Here is a 20,595-nt window from a genome sequence, read left to right as displayed (position 1 = left end):
ACAACAGTTTTGTGAATAGCCGGCTGTACACAGACACTTCATGCAATGCTTCGTTATTTACAGATGAGGCGACATTTACACGCAATGGTATCATGAACACCAACAATTCTCATAAATGACACTAGGAAAACAAGATTTCAGATGTTTGATGGGCTGGTTAAAGGGGGATATGCACTTTAAGGAAGTGGATACACGTTAAGGAATTGTCGCCCGCATCACCTATGCTGTTGCCCGCGTTAAATCCCGCCGAGATGATGTTAAGATGTGCAGCACAACACACCCAACAACATGTTGTCAGGTGCAGTGAGATGGGTGAGGGACTTCCTGGACACATGTTTTAAGATGAAACAGTCATGTGTCCTACCATTATTCTGTCCACCACAGCCCCTACACAGCATTTCGGTAAGTAATATTCACACTTGTCTTCGTAATCGTTCACGGATGTGTCTAGTCTTCAACCCGCTCCAGTTCCGTAACGATCGAAAATAAGACACATATTCATAGAACTTTCTTCGGTTTATTTTCATACGTAGAATTATCTCACGAATTATGTGACATCTCTCCTGAATCACCCTGTATGATTTATGGGCATAAGACCATAGTCCAAGGTATAATTGTCTGTCTAACGTCTCGTCTCCCAATGCTGGATGCCTTAAGTACCCTCATAGGGCGAGAGGTGGACACACGTAAGGCACCCAGGAACATTTTCAAACCTGATCGTTTTCGTCGTCCAGGTTTTTTGGTATGGGGGTGTGTGATATTGTAACCATCCAATCAAAGTATTTGAACACTGTGCACTCACTGATCGACGTTATTGTAACACTATACTCCGACTCCATGTGCGTCTTCAGTGGGTGTGTGTGGGGGTGGGGGGGGCATTCGTAATATATTCCACTTTTATGGATGACAATGCGCGAGAGCGCTTGAAACGAGAGGATGTTCGGAGAATAGTCTGACCTGCCCGTTAACCCGACTTAAGTCACACAGAGCACGTGTGTGATGCTTTGAGACGTCGTATCACAGCAGGTCCGTATGGACCGACAACCATCCACCACAACCTCCCTGGTTGGTGAATGTAATGCCCAGCCACAAGAACTTATGGCCAGCGTAAAGTTTTCACTCCTTTTCGTCTCATTACGTATTTCTTTCAGTTACATTGTCTACTATTTGGTAGCAGTTCTTTACGTGTATGGTCCAAGTTTTACCGAGCTACGTTGCTTGACAGTGACAGATCACGAAAGTCTTTTGTGTTCGGTAAGTTTTACACACTAGACATTAAACTAAAGATGTAGAATGTGAATAACATTTGTTTTATTTCTTTTTTAAAGACCTTAAGAGTTTTCACATGAAAAATTTGGAGACATTTTCTCCAGCATACCCTTGTACACTTCTTTAAGATTTTCCCACTGAACCTAAATCTGAATCTGTTTACCAGTTATTATTTTTATGTGGTAATTCCTGAGGTCACTCAGGATGGTTGGTCCTAGACACATGACCGTAGTTACTGTTTCTAGTGATCCGTCGGCAACTATGAGGTTGATCAGTAATGGGTAAAACCTTATTTTATTCACTAAATGACGCTGTGGCACTATGTCAAGTGTCTTCCGGAATTTAAGGAACATGACATCAGTCTGGCAGACTTTGTCTACGCCTCTCAACATTTCATTGACAGAGAGAGTGAGTAGAGATTCGCAAAATCTTTGTCGAATAGAGATTGAGTTTTATAAAGGAGATTTTTTTTCGTACAAAACCTTATAATACGTGAGCATATACAGAGCGTTTCACGCTTCATGCTGCACACTTCTAGAGGTTATAGAGGGGATATAGTAGACCAAGTTTTACTTAGGAACCCGTGTCCGGAAACGCCATCCAATAACGGTACAGAGCGACAAAGTTTTGGTCGCCGACGCCTGTAAATTTATGTACAGGATAATTCCATGACGATTTTACAAACTTTCAAGGATTATGGAGAAAGGTAAATGTATCAATTTAAGCGAAGGGTCCCTGTGCGGGAAGTGGATGAGTCTAAAGTTACAATCAAAACGCTTCTGATATCTCTAATAGTGACATACATGTACCGGTACTCTTGTTGTAAGACTGTAGGATATACAATTTACAGAGGTACCGGACCAAAACAGGAATAAAATGTCCACCCATGAATACTTGGTTCAATAGGGAAGATCTCTTTCACACTAGCGAGAATGAACAAGTGCTCATAGCTCTTCAAGTATGCATTTTATAGCCCTTGTTTAATAGAAATTTTTTCTTGTTTTGATCCGTACTGCCACCACTGAAATTTGCACAACCAACAGTCATACGAAAACAATGCCAGTACATTTATTCTGCTGTAAGGTCAGAGACAACAGAGTGGTTTCCACCTATAACTTTCGACTGGTTTGTTTCCCTCACAGGGACCTTCACCTCAAATGGATGCATTTATCCATCTCCGTCATCCTTGAGAGTTTGTAACATTTTCAAGGAATCACCCTTTATATACTTACATTCAAAGAGCTGGCGCCCATAACTTTGAGCCGGCCGCGGTGGTCTCGCGGTTCTAGGCGCTCAGTCCGGAACCGCGCGACTGCTACGGTCGCAGGTTTTAATCCTGCCTCGGGCATGGATGTGTGTGATGTCCTTAGGTTAGTTAGGTTTAAGTAGTTCTAAGTTCTAGGGCACTGATGAGCACAGATGTTAAGTCCCATAGTGCTCAGAGCCATTTGAACCATAACTTTGACGGTCTGTAACGTCATTAGATAACGTTTCCAGGCATGGGTTCCTGTGCAAAATCTTGTCCTATTGAGCACCCTCTACAACCTCTAGCAGTGTGTAACATGAACTGTGAAACACCTTGATTACAGGAAACCATAAGGGCCGTTAGCATTTCAAAATAGTTCTGCGCCGCCACGTCAGTCATGCTTGCCTCCCAGTTCCCCAGATCTCAGTCCGTTTGATTGTGTGGTTGGTTGTGAGGTTACCTGAAGTCGCAGGTGTAGCGCGATCGCCCGACCTCATTAGGCATGCTAAAAGGCAACATCCAACGGCAATTTCTGACCACGTTATCCCTCGACTACAAGAATTGTTGATGAACGACGGCCGGCATGTCGAACATTTGTCATAAAAAACATACATTGTTATATTGATTTTGTATCTTATGTAGCGCTATCTGTTGATGATTTTGTGTTTTTCTTTTGTATCTGTAGAACTCCACGTCATTTCAAGAATGTATGTTACCCCTCTACACACATTATTTCGTAGATTATTCAAATTTCATGTTAATAAACTTTTGGGTCACACAGTACTACTGATGTCGCTGTAGTACTTAAATATCTCTGTGTTTTGTTTATGCTCGACGCTTTTGTTTCATCACCACCTCAGATTCTCCGAAATGTACTAATATGTCGATTTAGTCATTATATTGAGTGATCACGATGCAGTATCTTCTATTTTTACTGTCCTTTGCTTTTATCTCGTGATCGCCCTGTGTAGTACAAATGGAATTTAGGACAGGAGGAGTCTCTCCGTAATGACCTGCAGAGGAAAGCCAGCGGGCTAACGGCGGAGCAGCGCAATTTGGCGGACCGCCGTGCGGACAGTGCGACAGCCTGTGTGCTGGCCAGCCTGAAAGGCAGCGTGGCGAGGGAAAGGAAGGGCAGACCGGGGGCGGCGGTCGGCGGCTGACCGCTTCTTACAGACGCTGCCCACGGCGGCTCGTAATTGCGCGGGGACGGTACAAGGCGCGCGGCCGCCGGGGGTGGACAGCGCAGCCGTAAATTGCCACCCCCGCCGCCCCCGCAGTCGCCGCCCCCGGCAGCAGACTATTTATTGTGCCGCCTTCGTACTGCCCTGCTCGTTCCGCAGCCGGGCCGGCGCCAGCAGCCCATGGCGACATCCGCCCTCGGCGCTGTGTCTCCTCTCTACTCTCCCGATTCTGCTGCTAATCATCTCGTTATCACTACTCCCGTCGCAAATCATACCACACGGTGTAAGACTCAGGCGAGAAATTAGAAACAACACGTAGCAAATTAGACCACATCCTTCACCCACGAAGAGTCCTCGTGCAACCCTGAATAGGGATGCAGATTTATAGATCTGCAAGGCCTTGGTATCTCTAAATGCTGGACGCTGTGCATCACGAGAGTATTAGGTTGTCAATACGGACTTATCGCACGAGTCAAGTTGCTGGCCTGTGTGCAGAGGATAGTGAACCTCCAATGCCCATTTCAGATCTATCTAAAATAGTAAGCATTCATCCCTGTTGCTCAGCCGCCTCTGGAACGATTGTTCCGTAACAGTCCGGGGGCAACGAGGATATTTGAGATCCGTGGGAATTGCAGCAAGTGGACGGGAATAAGATCCAAAGCCAGGGGTGGAGTACAGGATCCCTCTGGCTACTACAGACGACAAGATAACTTTCCGAATTGACTTCATATGGGAACAATTGTAGCCCAGACTATGATTTTAAAATTAAATTTAACGAGTTTTCCATTCACCACCTTTTTTTTATTACTATTTACACAGTTGGATGTAGGTAGGGGATTTTATCTATTGCTGCGCCGTGTTCCCTTGTCCTCTGTTTGGGACTCCCAGAGCAGTTCTCATTTTGTTATGTGGAACTATTCACTGTCCTAAGGTCTGTGGAGCAGATGTGACATTTAGAAATTTCTCATCTGCTCCGATTCTCAAACTGCCTTTCTGATGTACCCAGCAAATCACATTGTGCAAGAAGTGCAGCACCTTCCCCTTCTTTTCCAAAGGCAGGAAAAGGAAATAATTTTCCTCTGGGCTCCATAGCACATAGGAATTCAGGGAAACGAACCCACTGACGCGGCTACCAAAGAGGCTAACACCATCCCATCTCCTGCTCCATGTTCACTCCCGCTGCAGGTTGTTACCACTTGCGTTACCCAGAACACTATGTGTTGGTCTTAGTGGCTGGAAGTGAGGAATATGAAGTTGTTTTCCGGGAAACCCTCAGTGCGACCGGGGCTGCCTCCTTCCGACCACGAAGCACTCAAGAAATAGCTCTTACAAGACTTAACTAGGTCATTGCCAACTGACTCATGGCTTTCTTGTGCGCCGTCTCCAGTCCCCATTTTGTCAGAGATGTCACGGATGAAACATATTTTGAGTGTGTTTTATATGAGGACCAGAGGGCAGATTTATGTCTCCCACAGGACCTGCAATCTATTTTGACTGATACTGAAGCGAGTGTAGTTCGTGTTTTCAGATTTTATGTGATAACAGGACTTCTTTTCAAAATATTGGGTGTGAGGTTGTCATGTGTCACAGAGACGCTCGATCACACTTTATTTCTAACTAGTCACCCGGCGACAATCATTTCCTCACTTTTTGCTTGTGTCTGTTCTAGTATTTTATGCTAAAAATTAATTTAGTTATTGTGCTGTCTTTTGTGTAAGTTTTGTTTATGAACTGTTATGATACTCACAATAACAGGGTTATCTTTCCTATTCTTTTGTATGGATGCAGCTTGGCTTTCTAATTTGTTGTTATCTTAATATATTTTTACCACGCTTGTCTGTATTTTATTCAAGCAGGAACGCTAATGACCTTGATGTTTAACTCCCTAATCCACAAATCATCATGATCGTCATCATCTTGTACTGTAATTTATCCTTCCTAACAGCATAGAGGGTGTGCAGTTTGAGGCTTCCCCAACGTAGCAGCAACATGAATGGTTCACGGGCGTCGCGCAGGGTAGCGTTGTGTAAACTGCACAATATTTCAACGAGACAACGGCTCGTCTTCTACAAATCTTATTGTCCTATTGCTTTTGTGGTACACAAATTTTTTGCGTGATTTCTCGCTAGAGAAGCGCGGCCTTACGTGCGGTAAGGAGAGGGTGGACGAGGGGTTTTAGGGTTGGGGGGGGGGGGGGCATTGGGCTATACCGTCATCCCAGAAGACGCCGCCTTCCGGAGCTCCCCACCGGAGTAAAGAACTGCGTTCCACACATGCACATCACAGGAGATCGCGACCAAAATCCATGGACCACAGCGTATGAGCGCGAGCCACGTATTGGTGCCTGACTTAACTGTCCTGGTCCTCATCTGTGTTAACCGTTTGTATTCAGCCAATAGTGGTTCAAAAATGGTTCAAATGGCTCTGAGCATTATGGGACTTAACATCTGAGGTCATCAGTCCCCTAGAATTTAGAACTACTTAAACATAACTAACCTGAGGACATCACACACATCCATGCCCGAGGCTGGATTCGAACCTGCGACCGTAGCAGTCGCGCGGTTCCAGACTGAAGGGCCTAGAACCGCTCGGTCACAACGCGGGCAATAGTGGTTCCCATGCCTTGTTGTTGAAATACCATGCCTCCGTTAATTAATCCATTAGTAATATGTGTTCTACTTCTTTTTAACGACAAAGTCTCAGTATGTGGACTTGATTTATTGCTCATTTAGAGACCTGTAGACTTGCATTTTATACACTCCTGGAAATTGAAATAAGAACACCGTGAATTCATTGTCCCAGGAAGGGGAAACTTTATTGACACATTCCTGGGGTCAGATACATCACATGATCACACTGACAGAACCACAGGCACATAGACACAGGCAACAGAGCATGCACAATGTCGGCACTAGTACAGTGTATATCCACCTTTCGCAGCAATGCAGGCTGCTATTCTCCCATGGAGACGATCGTAGAGATGCTGGATGTAGTCCTGTGGAACGGCTTGCCATGCCATTTCCACCTGGCGCCTCAGTTGGACCAGCGTTCGTGCTGGACGTGCAGACCGCGTGAGACGACGCTTCATCCAGTCCCAAACATGCTCAATGGGGGACAGATCCGGAGATCTTGCTGGCCAGGGTAGTTGACTTACACCTTCTAGAGCACGTTGGGTGGCACGGGATACATGCGGACGTGCATTGTCCTGTTGGAACAGCAAGTTCCCTTGCCGGTCTAGGAATGGTAGAACGATGGGTTCGATGACGGTTTGGATGTACCGTGCACTATTCAGTGTCCCCTCGACGATCACCAGTGGTGTACGGCCAGTGTAGGAGATCGCTCCCCACACCATGATGCCGGGTGTTGGCCCTGTGTGCCTCGGTCGTATGCAGTCCTGATTGTGGCGCTCATCTGCACGGCGCCAAACACGCATACGACCATCATTGGCACCAAGGCAGAAGCGACTCTCATCGCTGAAGACGACACGTCTCCATTCGTCCCTCCATTCACGCCTGTCGCGACACCACTGGAGGCGGGCTGCACGATGTTGGGGCGTGAGCGGAAGACGGCCTAACGGTGTGCGGGACCGTAGCCCAGCTTCATGGAGACGGTTGCGAATGGTCCTCGCCGACACCCCAGGAGCAACAGTGTCCCTAATTTGCTGGGAAGTGGCGGTGCGGTCCCCTACGGCACTGCGTAGGATCCTACGGTCTTGGCGTGCATCCGTGCGTCGCTGCGGTCCGGTCCCAGGTCGACGGGCACGTGCACCTTCCGCCGACTCCCGGCGACAACATCGATGTACTGTGGAGACCTCACGCCCCACGTGTTGAGCAATTCGGCGGTACGTCCACCCGGCCTCCCGCATGCCCACTATACGCCCTCGCTCAAAGTCCGTCAACTGCACATACGGTTCACGTCCACGCTGCACGCGGCATGCTACCAGTGTTAAAGACTGCGATGGAGCTCCGTATGCCACGGCAAACTGGCTGACACTGACGGCGGCGGTGCACAAATGCTGCGCAGCTAGCGCCATTCGACGGCCAACACCGCGGTTCCTGGTGTGTCCGCTGTGCCGTGCGTGTGATCATTGCTTGTACAGCCCTCTCGCAGTGTCCGGAGCAAGTATGGTGGGTCTGACACACCGGTGTCAATGTGTTCTTTTTTCCATTTCCAGGAGTGTAATAGGTCATTCATTTTACAGTTTTTCATGTTAATTACACGACATGTTCCATATTAAAAATAGAAATTATTTTTCAGCAATTACAATGGACGTAATAATAATTAAAAATACATTAGAAATTGGTAAATAGCACAAAAAGATTCAAATTTTGCGGAGATATGGTGATTGATGATAGGGAAGACCTGGATAGTGTGTGTGTGTGTGTGTGTGTGTGTGTGTGTGTGTGTGTGTGTGTGTGAGTGAGTGGGAGAGAGAGAGAGAGAGAGAGAGAGAGAGAGAGAGAGAGAGAGAGAGAGAGTGTGAAATGTAGAAATGTTACTCTATCTGAGCCAGCCTGGTCTGAAAGCCTCGGAACTTCTTCGAGCCTTGCAGTCCCCGTTCGCTACAGTTTAATTTACGGCCTAGTGTTTTATAATACTATATAAAAAAAACACTATAATTATTATGTACACAGTGGAACGCACAGTTATATGTGAGTATAAAGTATGTTATTTCTTTGGGTTATTAATTAATGTTCAGTCCTATATTATCTGTCTTGAATTTTACCTGTTATGTTGCCTACATACCAAGTGTTCTGTTACAAATGTTACAACTGAACTGCGGTGTGATGACCGCGGGATGGATATGCCTGCTATTTATACTTAAGCTAGAAGAGGTTTACAGGGTTGATTGCATTACACTATTTATTCTGATACAGTTTAATTATTTTAGGTGATGTGTAAGGTTGTCTGTGGCATGTGTTGGTGAAAGTATTTGCTGTTTGAGTGAGTGTGTGTTTCGGTACTGCTGTCTGTGATGGTGCACGAATTCTAACTGCTGTCTTACGTGCGTCACGTTTGTTGCAATGATCTGTTATACGACGCGGTCTGTCTGTATTCGTAATGTAATGTCCTTGAGAAATGATCAGCGATTTTATTTATTATGTCACAGTCGTCTTTGTCTCTTATTGCCCGTATCATGTCACTGTTGTACTGCGTCGGTGTCTGGTGTGCTGTTCTGTACAGGTGACAATGAGAAACAATATGTTCTGCGGATCCATGTTCCCCACATGTACAAGCAGTGCACTGGCTGTGGCCTACGCGGTGTAAGTGCGCAGGGTAAGGGCTGTGACCTGTCAGAAAGTGAACCATAACCCAGCTAGGATTGATATGACTCAGTCTCAGACATTCCCTGACGTCCGGGAAAAATTGATATACCCTACGGCCCTTATCGCTTGCTTCCCATTCCTTTTGCCAAGTATCCACCCGCCATGTAACGAGTTGGCGCTTCTCGGTGACATCCTGTTCGGTAATCTCGATTTTCTTCTGTCTCTCGTTCTTCAGGCATTACATTGCAGCCCGAAACCGAATGGTTATGTCGACAGGTTCCAAGCACCACGCAGAGTCATTTCACTGACGTGGTGTTGAAAGTTCCTGACACTTTTACCAGGGCACCTCTCTGCTCTCGCCGCCGATTCGTCTGCATAACAGACCACAGACTCCAAGATCGCACAATGGTAAGGTGTCAGTGTGTGTAACGGTACCCTGAATTCAGTTATGTTGAGTCTGCTCAACTTGTGCATCATCTTGGCAGCCCTCGCAGCCGTTATTCGGATGGCAGTCGTTCGACGAGTTGCACACCAAGATATGGTGTTTTCCGTTGTCTGCGTATGCTAATGTCGTGTAATTTTATGGTAGGATTACTTTGCAGTATACCTTTGAGTAGTACACTTCTGGCAATTAAAATTGCTACACCAAGAAGAAATGCAAATGATAAACGGGTATTCATTGGACAAATGTGTTATACTAGAACTGACATGTGATTACATTTTCACGCAATTTGGGTGCATACATCCTGAGAAATCACTACCCAGAACAACCACGTCTGGCCGTAATAACGGCCTTCATACGCCTGGGCATTGAGTCAAACAGAGCTTGGATGGCGTGTACAGGTACAGCTGCCCATGCAGCTTCAACACGATACCACAGTTCATCAAGAGTAGTGAGTGGCGTATTGTGACGAGCCAGTTGCTCGGCCACCATTCACCAGACGTTTTCAGTTGGTGAGAGATCTGGAGAATGTGCTGGCCAGGGCAGCAGTCGAACATTTTCTGTATCCAGAAAGGCCCGTACAGGACCTGCAACATGCGGTCGTGCATTATCCTGCTAAAATGTAGCGTTTCGCAGTGATCGAATAAAGGGTAGAGCCACGGGTAGTAACGCATCTGAAATGTAACGTCCATTGTTCAAAGTGCCGCCAATGCGAACAAGAGGTGACCGAGACCTGTAACCAATGGAACCCCATGCCATCACGCCGGGTGATACGCCGGTGTGGCGATGACGAATATACGCTTCCAATGTGCGTTCACCGCGACGTTGCCAAACTCGGATGCGACCATCATGATGCTGTAAACAGAACCTGGATTCATCCGAAAAAATGACGATGTTATTCGAGTTGAACATTAAGCAAGCAGTGAGGGAAAAATCAAGGAGATATTTGGAAAGAGAATTAACGTTCTAGGAAAATGAATGTTTTTGTTGTTCGCCATTGACAATTTAATTCTTTTAGAGACAGAAATGGACTTGGAATAGCACTTGAACGCGATGGATAGTGTCTTATAAAGGGGTTATATAAATGAACATCAGCAACAGGAAAACTAGGGTAGTGGCATGTGGCCGAGTTAAGCCAAGTGATTACTAGAGCATTAGATAAATAATTGAGACATTTAAAATGGTAGTTGAGTTTTATTTTTTGGGCAACAAAATACACCACCACGGCTGAAGGAAAGAGGTTGAAAGTGCAAACTGGCTATAGCCCCTCAAAAAACAAAAGTTTTTATAACTCTTTTATGGAAGTATTGGTCTGTATTCTAGCCTTGCATTGAAGTAAGACAGAGACAATAACAGAGAAAACGGAGTAGAAGGATGTCAAATGTAGTACTACAGAAGAATGCTGAAGGTTAGATGGATAGGCCGATTAATTAATCGCGAGAAATAAGAATGGATCCGTAAAACTGCATACCAACATCGGTTTGGAACAGAATTCTAAAGCAGATTCTTAGTTTGAATATAATAAATTTCCCAGAAACAGAAAATCTCACGCCACGAACTAACACAGCTTTAGAATTTATCACTCGTGCGAAACCCAGCTTGCTCTTTTCTCGTAAGACATACTGCGAACTCTGGATGAAGAACAACAGGCTGATTCCGTATGTTTAGGTACCCGAAAAGCATTTCGACTCCGTACCCCATTGCAGACTGTTAACGAAGGTACGTTCATACGGAATAGGCTGCCAGATATGTGACTGGCTAGAAGACTTCTTAAGAAACAGTACCCAGTATATAGTCCTCGACGGCGAGCGTTCATCAGAGACAAGAAATGTTATAGGACCGTTGCTATTTTCTATATACATAAAAGATCTGACAGACAGAGTGGGCCGCAATCTGCTGTTGTTCGCTGATGATGCTGTAGTGTACAGGAATGTGTCGAAGATAAGTGACTGTAGGGTGATACAAGATGACCTAGACAAAATTTCTAGTGCGTGTCATGAATGGCAGCTGGATCTTGATGTAGGAAAATGTAAGTTAATGCGGGTGAGTAGGAGAAAGAAATCCGCAATGATCAGTTATATCATTAGTAGTGTCCTGCTCGACACAGTCACGTAGTTTAAATACCTGGGCCTAACGTTGCGAAGCGATATGGAATAGAACGACCACGTGATGATTGTGATAGGGAAGGCGAATGCTGTACTACGGTTTATTGGAAATATTTTAGGGAAGTGCGATTCATCTTTAAAGGAGACCGCATATAGGACGCTAGTGCGACCTTTTCTTGAGTACTACTCGATCGTTCGGGATCCGCATCAGTTCCAATTAAAAGAAGACTTCGAAGAAATTCGGAGGCGAGCTGCTAGATTTGTTACCGGTAGGTTCCCACAGCATGCAAGTGTTAGGATGTGCTTTAGGAGCTCAAGTGGGAATCCCTGGAGGGAAGAAGACATTCATTTCGTAGAACACTACTGAGAAAGTTCAGAGAACCGGCATTCGAAGCTGACTGCAGAACGATCCTTCTGCCGCCAACATACATTACCCATAGATACGAGAAATTAGGGTTCATACGGAGACATAGACAGTCACCTTTCCCTCGCTCTATCTGCGAGTGGAACAGGAAAGCAAACGACAAGTTGTGCTTCAGTGCACACCGTCGGCCACGCTCCATACGGTGGTTTCCGGAGTATATATGTAGATGTAGATCCAGATGTAGGATTGAATTGAGATTTGTGGCTCAACCATAAACCGTGAATTAGAGTGTAGCCATGTGCTACGTAAAATCTCACTGCGGGTTTCCTGGAAATGAAGCACCAGAGAACCTGCCCAGAGCAGTCTTACCACGAAAAGAGCGAGCTTATAAATTAGCAGTAGGTTCTTGGAAACATCTCAAACTAGCAATCGTAGATAAGCGAAACGCAAGACAAAAAGATTTATACAAAGAAAGGCAAAACTCACAGGAAATTATATCGACACTGTTGACTATATTCGAGCACGAGTCTCGGGAGCACTTGAAGGCACAGCTGCAGGGGAGACATCAAAGTAGGAGCACCAAGACGGTGACATTGATAGGAGACTACAAATCAAGTGCTGCAATATCTGTTCAAGACGGTCTGCCCACTTATTTCGTGCTGCAGTGCCTACGGGAACTCTGTATGTTGAATTATCTTTTTATTTCTGTATGTGTCCATAATCTGATACCAAATCAATAAAATGTGTAAAGAGACCACATTGCGATGCTCTGTAGTGTTAGTTTTTAAGAGAGCAGTTCGGTAGTGGAAATTATTGTTGTGGGTAGCGCAGTTTGGGAGTATGGAGCTTAAAAACTGTTGGTGATTGGAAGAATAACCTTAACACCCGTACGAACGGAGCTGATGTGCTACAACCACATACACTACCTTCTGCACTAAAGTTCGCCAAACTACCATACCGGCAGCTACAGTAGTCGTTTACATCGAAATGATCTGGTGTATCAGTTTTTAGGTGAAGATATCAGCCACGTGAAGTGTCCAGAGAGATCTCAGGGTGGGGATCTTATTGGTACGGAGAAACTCTGAGAGTCATTGGTGAGACGGACTGCCTCCCGTCGGACGCCATCACTTATCATCTTGGAGCTCCACATGCCTGTTGCCTATGAATGGAATCGACAGCAGAGTGATTCAGTGGTTAGCATACTGGACTCGCATTCAGAAGTATGAAAGAATAAATAACCAACCATCCTTCCAGATTTTAATTTCCGTACTTCCCCTAAATAGCTTAAGACAAAAGCCGGTATCGTTACTTTGAAAAGAACATAGCGATTTTTCCCCATCCTTCTCTATTCCGAGCATGTGATCCATGTGTATTGACCTTGATGTCGATTGGACGTTAAAGCGCAATCTTCCATCTTTTCGAGCCACTCAATGCAGCTTTCACCAAGTGCAATTTTACATTCTGTAATTCTTAAATCTCTATCATCATTTTCAAATATAATCTAATGAATTCTTCTGGATATGACTATATGAGAGGTGTTTCATGTTTAAGCTTTATCCTCTTCTGCAACCATTTAATCACTCTGTTCAGGAAAAATGTCGCGATTTATTGATTATATTTATCTTCCCGACTCTGCCACATCGTAAAATGATAGTTACGTCTCAAATACTGTGTGGAAAGAAACAGAAAAATCACAGAGGAAGCAGGAAGGCATTATACTTATAAATATTATTTTTAAGCCTAGTAGATGTAAAGGAACAGGGAAGAAAGTGAACTGCAAACACCAGGTAAATGTAACGGCAAGAACAGCGACGTTCACCGAAATAAAAGATTTTCGATGGTACCGAGCGACAGTCATACAGTATTTATACTGTGCAGGATGACATATTATTTCATGCAGTTATCGAGTGCAGTGATCGAAGAATACTGTACTCGTTAAAGACGTGAAATAATTTACAATCCCACACAGTACACAGCAAGATTCGTTAGTGGTCTAAGATCATTGTACTCGATAATGGCGTGAAAGCCGAAATCTAGATGTAAACAAAAATATACAGAGAAATATGGTCAAATGGCGGTGTATTCTGTCAAGAAATTCATCGAAATACTTTGTTTTACTTCCTCAGGCGTAAATTTTTCCTTCGTAAGCCGCATTTCGTTCTGCAAATATATCTTCCAGAAGTAATGTACGTTGCAGCCTTCGGTAGACCTTGCTGAATAGCGCTTGCACAAAGGTCTCTCTTACCGCACCCATTTGAAATAGCGCCAAATGTTTTACGACTTCCTAACTGTCCTCCTACAAGACTGAGTGGCCAATAGCAATCCAGTTTAGTGGCTGCCGTAATGCATAGCTATCGGAAAGCGGTATACTGCCGATATTAATTGGTCTATTACTGATCTAAGGACACATGTACTCGTGGCTGATACTTCATTTCCAACAAATTTATTTGTTTAATTAGAGAAAAATAAGTAACTGATGAGGTTACGATGCAAGTATTTTTGAAATTTTCCCTCTCTTTTAGTTTATAATCTTGTTTAACGCGATAACAAGAAAATACGAGGTAACAGAGAACTGGGCTGCATACACCTACTTGTTAGGTGTCAGGTCATACAATTATTTCAGAGCAAGCTGAGCTGGCTTCTGATTCAATCCTTCCAGTCACAGTAAGTACACATTTAAAATTGTAGAAAATTTAGCCTGTAAAACACAAAAAAGCGTCTGGGACTTTTTCTTAACTACGGGTTCTTCGGTAACGTAAGAAAACATCTACAATGAGAGCGCAGTCGAAGTTTCCTCAAGAACAGTGAGTGTTACTGCTACTCGTAAAAGGGGAGACGAACAGAAGCATGTTTTAAGGAAATACGAGATGATGAGGAAGCGTCTACTGCCATTATTAGTTACGTTTACTAAGGGCCATTTGAATTAATGTGTAGATATAGATTAATTAAAATTTGTACTTAGGAGAACAATCTAGGTCTCACAAATCACGTTTATAGGCTACCTGTATCCCCAAAAAATGTGAGTTTTGCGATGCCGGCTATTTATAGGTGTAGTTGTGAAAATTGATCGCTGTTTTCCCATAATGTTTTCGAAAATCTTAGTTTAAAAACACTCTCTGAAATTTTGCTGTTATGACTAATACAGATACCATAGCATAAATTAGTAGATGAACAAGATATGTATCACAAATGTGATGCAAAAAGATAGGAATATCGGGACATAACCATCGTAACTACCAATAAACAGTATTTTATTCAGTCTATAATTGAATAAGCAATTTAGTAAGCTGAGATTTCAAAAAAATAAGAAATGAATAAGGCGATGCGGAATTTTTTAACAGATTGCTCAGAAATCGAACCGTAGATGTATCAGTGTACACTGCTTGGCCGAGATTCCTTGTAGCATGCGGATTAAGTCTGTAAAATGTCTAACCAATGGAACAGCAAAGAATGGAGAGTAATTTTAACAAACTGAGCATGGTCTGTGATCCAAATAAAAACAATAGTTTATGAAGCGTTATTTGTAGATATTACATGTTTAATGACGATTAAACTACAGTGAAATTTCTATGGAGCGAAAGGATGCTTGGCACTAACACATCGAAATCAATATCCGCATTTTGCAAACCAGCATGAAGTGGAAGAGTGTACCTAGCATTGTACTAGTTTTTAGATCTTCTTCCCGTTTCATCCACGCCTGGACAATGGTAGTAACGACTGTTACGCACTGTAATGAATCCACTCTTGCTCCTTGTATTAAGCAACATCTGATGAAGCAGTGCCACGATTGCATAAGGACACAATCATGTGCTGGAGAACGGGTATGACTTTCACATATTCCAGAACAGAACTTGTAGTGGGACGCGAAAGTGAAGCGTCACCCACCCACGAGTGTCAGCCCAGTTTGCAGGTGAATATAGGTTAATTTAGTGTTTTTTCTATGTATTTTTGTAATATTTATAATAGTTGTGAATTGTCTAAAGTTTGTATTTAATTTTTTATGTTTCATATACGGAGAGGGCGGCGCAACGAACGGAGACAGCATCTTCGTTGCCGGGACCAGAGAGAAAATTGCTGGCCACTATACGTCACGGGTCGACAGCCAAGGAGCAACAGAAGATTCTGAAACCGAGTTGTTGCGTCGTGCTTCTAAAAATTGATAATGAATAATTTGTAATGTTTTGTACAACAATGACGTCATAGGAAGTTTAATCTTATTGAAAATGTTAGTCCTATCTTGTCAAGGCTCAGGTTCACGTCTGTACGTAGGAAGATAATAAACTAGTGGATGCTACTAAATTTGAAATACGTGGTCCGAGGATTGATTTATGAGGAATTAAGGGAATGAATTAATAATATATTTGACAAGATTATTGAATTTTGACTGCGTTCATCGCGACTTTGAATCTCGAAAGTTTATTCAATGTGGTTCTAACATCGATTAAATCAGATAACGTGTATCAATATAATTTCTGAGGAGAAACAAACGACGTCTAAAATTGAAAAAGTTTACGCAAACCGATTGGCCCGAGTGACGTAAATCTGCGCATACGACTCAAATGATGTTTTACAGTTTCGTTCAAGAATCATTCTGAGACAATTTAAAAAGAATATAAATAATTTTGAAGTGGGTTGTAACTGACGTAGGTGACGAAGTCTACACATGGTCATATGTCGAAAGAAAATTATTTATAAAAAACTTACGTCGTTACACTACAAACTCTACCACTTCCTCAAGGGTAATACTCGTATCTAACTGGCACTGAAAATCTCCAAAAATTTCCTATGTCACCATATTGCCCCTAAGTTACATGGAGGAGAATGGTGATGGTGGGTATGTCGGTACCATTATTCCCAGTATACTTTGTTTTCGTTGTCGACTGATCCTTTTTTATATTCGACGACCTTGATATTTGTCTTTGTAGTCTGAAGTGCCGGTGTCTCTGATCCTTCTTACTTTATACTATGTGAAAATCAGATTTGACGATATATGATTATCGATTATCATAACTGAGAATGATGTTTACGAATTACGTACGTCTCTGACAACTTAAGGCGATTAAAGACAATTTGAAAAAGTCACAATTTACCATCCACATTCTTCTCCACATGGACTTCACTGAGCTTCAATGTCCCTGCTATCGAAGAAGCATCAAATACTATAACATTTTTTCATTGGTAATTCCATGTTAACCTTACTACAGTTTAAGAGTGTTTTTCCCCAAATGCGTTTTTCTTTTGTTTGTAAAGCATCTTCAGTGGTAATACTGAAAGTACAATATACGTAATATGTCTCCATATTTTGATAAATATAGATGAAAACAGTATTACTTTATAAATTTGGCGTACAATTTACGGACGGTAATTTTGTCTCTTTCCACTTATTCGCCGGCCGATGTGGCCGTGCGGTTCTAGGCGCTACAGTCTGGAACCGCGTGACCGCTACAGTCGCAGGTTGGAATCCTGCCTCGGGCATGGATGTGTGTGATGTCCTTAGGTTAGTTAGATTTAAGTAGTTCTAAGTTCTAGGGGACTGATGACCACAGATGTTAAGTCCCATAGCGCTCAGAGCCAGTCCACTTATTCTGAAATCCATTGCTTTTTCCTTCATTGTTAGCGGAGGTTGAAGTGAAAGAAAACATCGTTGTACATTCACTTTTCGTTATTATTCGACTTGCATAAACTTGTTTTAACTTACACTGCATTTTAATGTTTTCCACCTCACTTCACTTTCGTAAAATTCATAGCCATAAAGCCTTAACATAAAGGATATAACTCACGGATGATCAGACCAATCCGGCAAACGTCACACATTTTCAATTACTAGGCTACTTATTATAATAATAAATATGGACGGATGACAAAACATCATTCGTTCACTGGCACTCAATTTCCATTCCACACTACCATTTCCTCCCTGTTGTTTTCCCCATTCTACTGTCAGCCCATTCGCTCTGGAACTCTAACCATCATTCTCTGTCATCCTCAACTCCAACCACATCTCTGCTGAACACCTAACTCATGTTCTCTTACAGTATCACACACACATACACACACACACACACACACACACACACACACACACCTGCACTCATATACATTCACATGGCCAAGGAAGTGTAATTTAAGAGAAAAACTGCATTCATAAGGTTGGTGATACCCACAGTCTCTACAGAAAACAAATGAATAGACAAACACGAGTAAACGTGAAACTCCAATATACTTTTTTTTTTTTTGAGAAGTTTAGAAAAGTCAAGTGGAGTAGCAGAAACGCAAATGTAGCGTAAGAAATAACCGGTTTAATAGAGAGCGAAGAAAAAGGAAAGTGAATGTGCAACGCGGATATTTGCCACTTCAAAAACTCATTAACAGCTAAGGTAAAAGTAGGGGACTTAAGTACATCTAATCATTAGCCAAAACTACTATTAGTAAATTGTACGCCAAACAGACAGAGAACTGCAGTTTTTCATCTGTAAGTTACCAAAATACAGAGAAATTTTATGTATTAATATTTGCATAGTGACCTCCTCAGATGCTCCATAATCAATCGCAAAACTCACCGGTAGAGAAACAATCTCATACTACTGTAAATGTAAGAATGAAAAACGAATAATAATTTATATAAAATAGCCGCTGCAGAAGATGGCTATGCAAACTATCGTAGGAAATCTTAGCTTTGCTTCCGGCTCTTCTTGTCTTTGTGACACAGTTCAGTTATACTATTCTCAAAGATTTTCGTATATTGAGGAAACGACTGTCATAAATAAGCAATATTCCTTTCTGGCGTAAGGAAATTAAAACATATGAGAGCGTGTCATCTGTCTCCGAACACCCTCACAGAGATTTGACATCTTGCATGAGTAATCTGCTGACAGTTTTTCCCATTTTCTTTCACCTCCTCCTAAATTCAGCCGCGATACTGTTTGTCTTTAAGCAGTATACGACCCTTTTATACCTATTCCTGAGCCTCTTTTGATGACTGCCCGCTTCATCCAAAGGACTATATTGGGTCAAACATTCACTCGCCAATAAGAGCCACAGATTTAATCACTGCCTCAACTCCGCAAACATCACAGTATTTACAGCGAATGTCTGCATGCGCAGAAAATGGAGCTACTAACCAAATCTAAAATGTGACAACTGCATCAGTCTGGGAGCTTTTATAAAAAGGCTCGTTCACAGCGCTCAAATAAATCTCGTTGGCGAATAGCCGTAGCGTAAATAACATTCGAGTGGTCCGCGTACAACACCACGCCGTTTTAAACCAGTTATCGCTCCGTCAGTTCTGTACACGTGTGGCAGGTATAAAGAGCAGCATCAAGCGAATTTCAGCGGAACTAGAATACGGTCAGAAATGATACAATCCTCCAATATTTCCGTAATTTGAAGCACATAGTACTAAATTGAAAGTTCGTAGATAACCAACGACGTAATTCGCTAGTTAAATTGCCAATGGAAAAACAAAGGAAATCGTAAAGTATTGTGAATTGTAAAAATTGTTAAAAATTGGGCAGTGCTGCTGTTCATACAAGTACGCACAAGCAACATGCGCAGCTGCAACAATGGCGTTACTAAACGATTCATATGACAATAACACTACCTCAAAATCACTTACAGAAACTAAATACTAGGAGTTCATAAATAACAACTATCATTTCAAAAATTCGTGAGATGCGAACTATTGGAAACAGAAAATTGTGATTTGTTGTAAAATGTATTGCAGCTCTGAGAAATTTTCCGTTATTTCTTTGTTTCAGTCTTGACTTTGAACGCATCAGTATGGCGAGTGACCATACGAATGCGCAGTGTGTCATCTGGTATGCCTAATCCTAATCTGTGACGGTACTGCACGTTTATCGACGCTAGTTTGGGAGGTCACCACCAGAAAAAAGTCATAATGAGTTGGTGCAAAAACAGCAAAAAGGTGGCAGCGTCAAAGACCTCCTGCTAGTGGACGTCGTCCTATGTTCTCAAGCAAATATTGACAGGGTGCGAGATGTATTTCAACGTAGCCTCAGAAGTCAATTCGTCGTGCATCACTAATTGCTTGAAGCAAGATCAACTGTCCATAAAGTGTTACGTGAACTGTTACGCCGTTTTGCTGAAAATTTCTGATGCTCAAGGCATTGCAGCAGAATAGTTACTTCCTCTGCGGTATGGACTTATTCTGGCTTTCGTAGATTCTGGGAATGACTGCCAGAAAAATGTCTGTTTTCAGTAGGAAGCAACGTTCCGCTTTTCTGTACATGTGTATCAACACAGCACTACAATTTGGCGCTCCAATAATCCACACAACACACGCGAAACATTCGTGAAGTTTTTTCCGCGTTGCTTAATGGTCCGTAGGGTGATAGGTCCATTTTTTCTCAAAGACTGAACCGTATCGGGAAATGTTTACCTGGACATGCTCTAACAGTACCTGCTACCACAGATCGAAGGGTTGCAGCTGTCCATCGCCTTGCAGTAATATGGCGCACTGTCATATTGGAATATTTTTACTTGTGTGGTTAAATCACTCGACGGGAAACATTATTGAATGCCCACCAAAAAGGATTTGGTGATGGAGTTTATGTAATGTTAGAGAACTTTTTACTTTCTAAATGGTTTCTTCATGAAATCCATTCATAAATTCGCATTTAAGTATTTATGAAGTCAAGATATAAGATTTCGCCGGTCTGTAACTTACACAGTTACAAGGGTGGAACAGAAATTCAAGTA

Source organism: Schistocerca cancellata, chromosome 5 (genome assembly GCF_023864275.1).
Source record: "Schistocerca cancellata isolate TAMUIC-IGC-003103 chromosome 5, iqSchCanc2.1, whole genome shotgun sequence".
Lineage (NCBI taxonomy): Eukaryota > Metazoa > Arthropoda > Insecta > Orthoptera > Acrididae > Schistocerca > Schistocerca cancellata.
The sequence above is the reverse complement of the archived record's forward strand: the minus strand, read 5'-3'. Positions refer to the sequence as shown.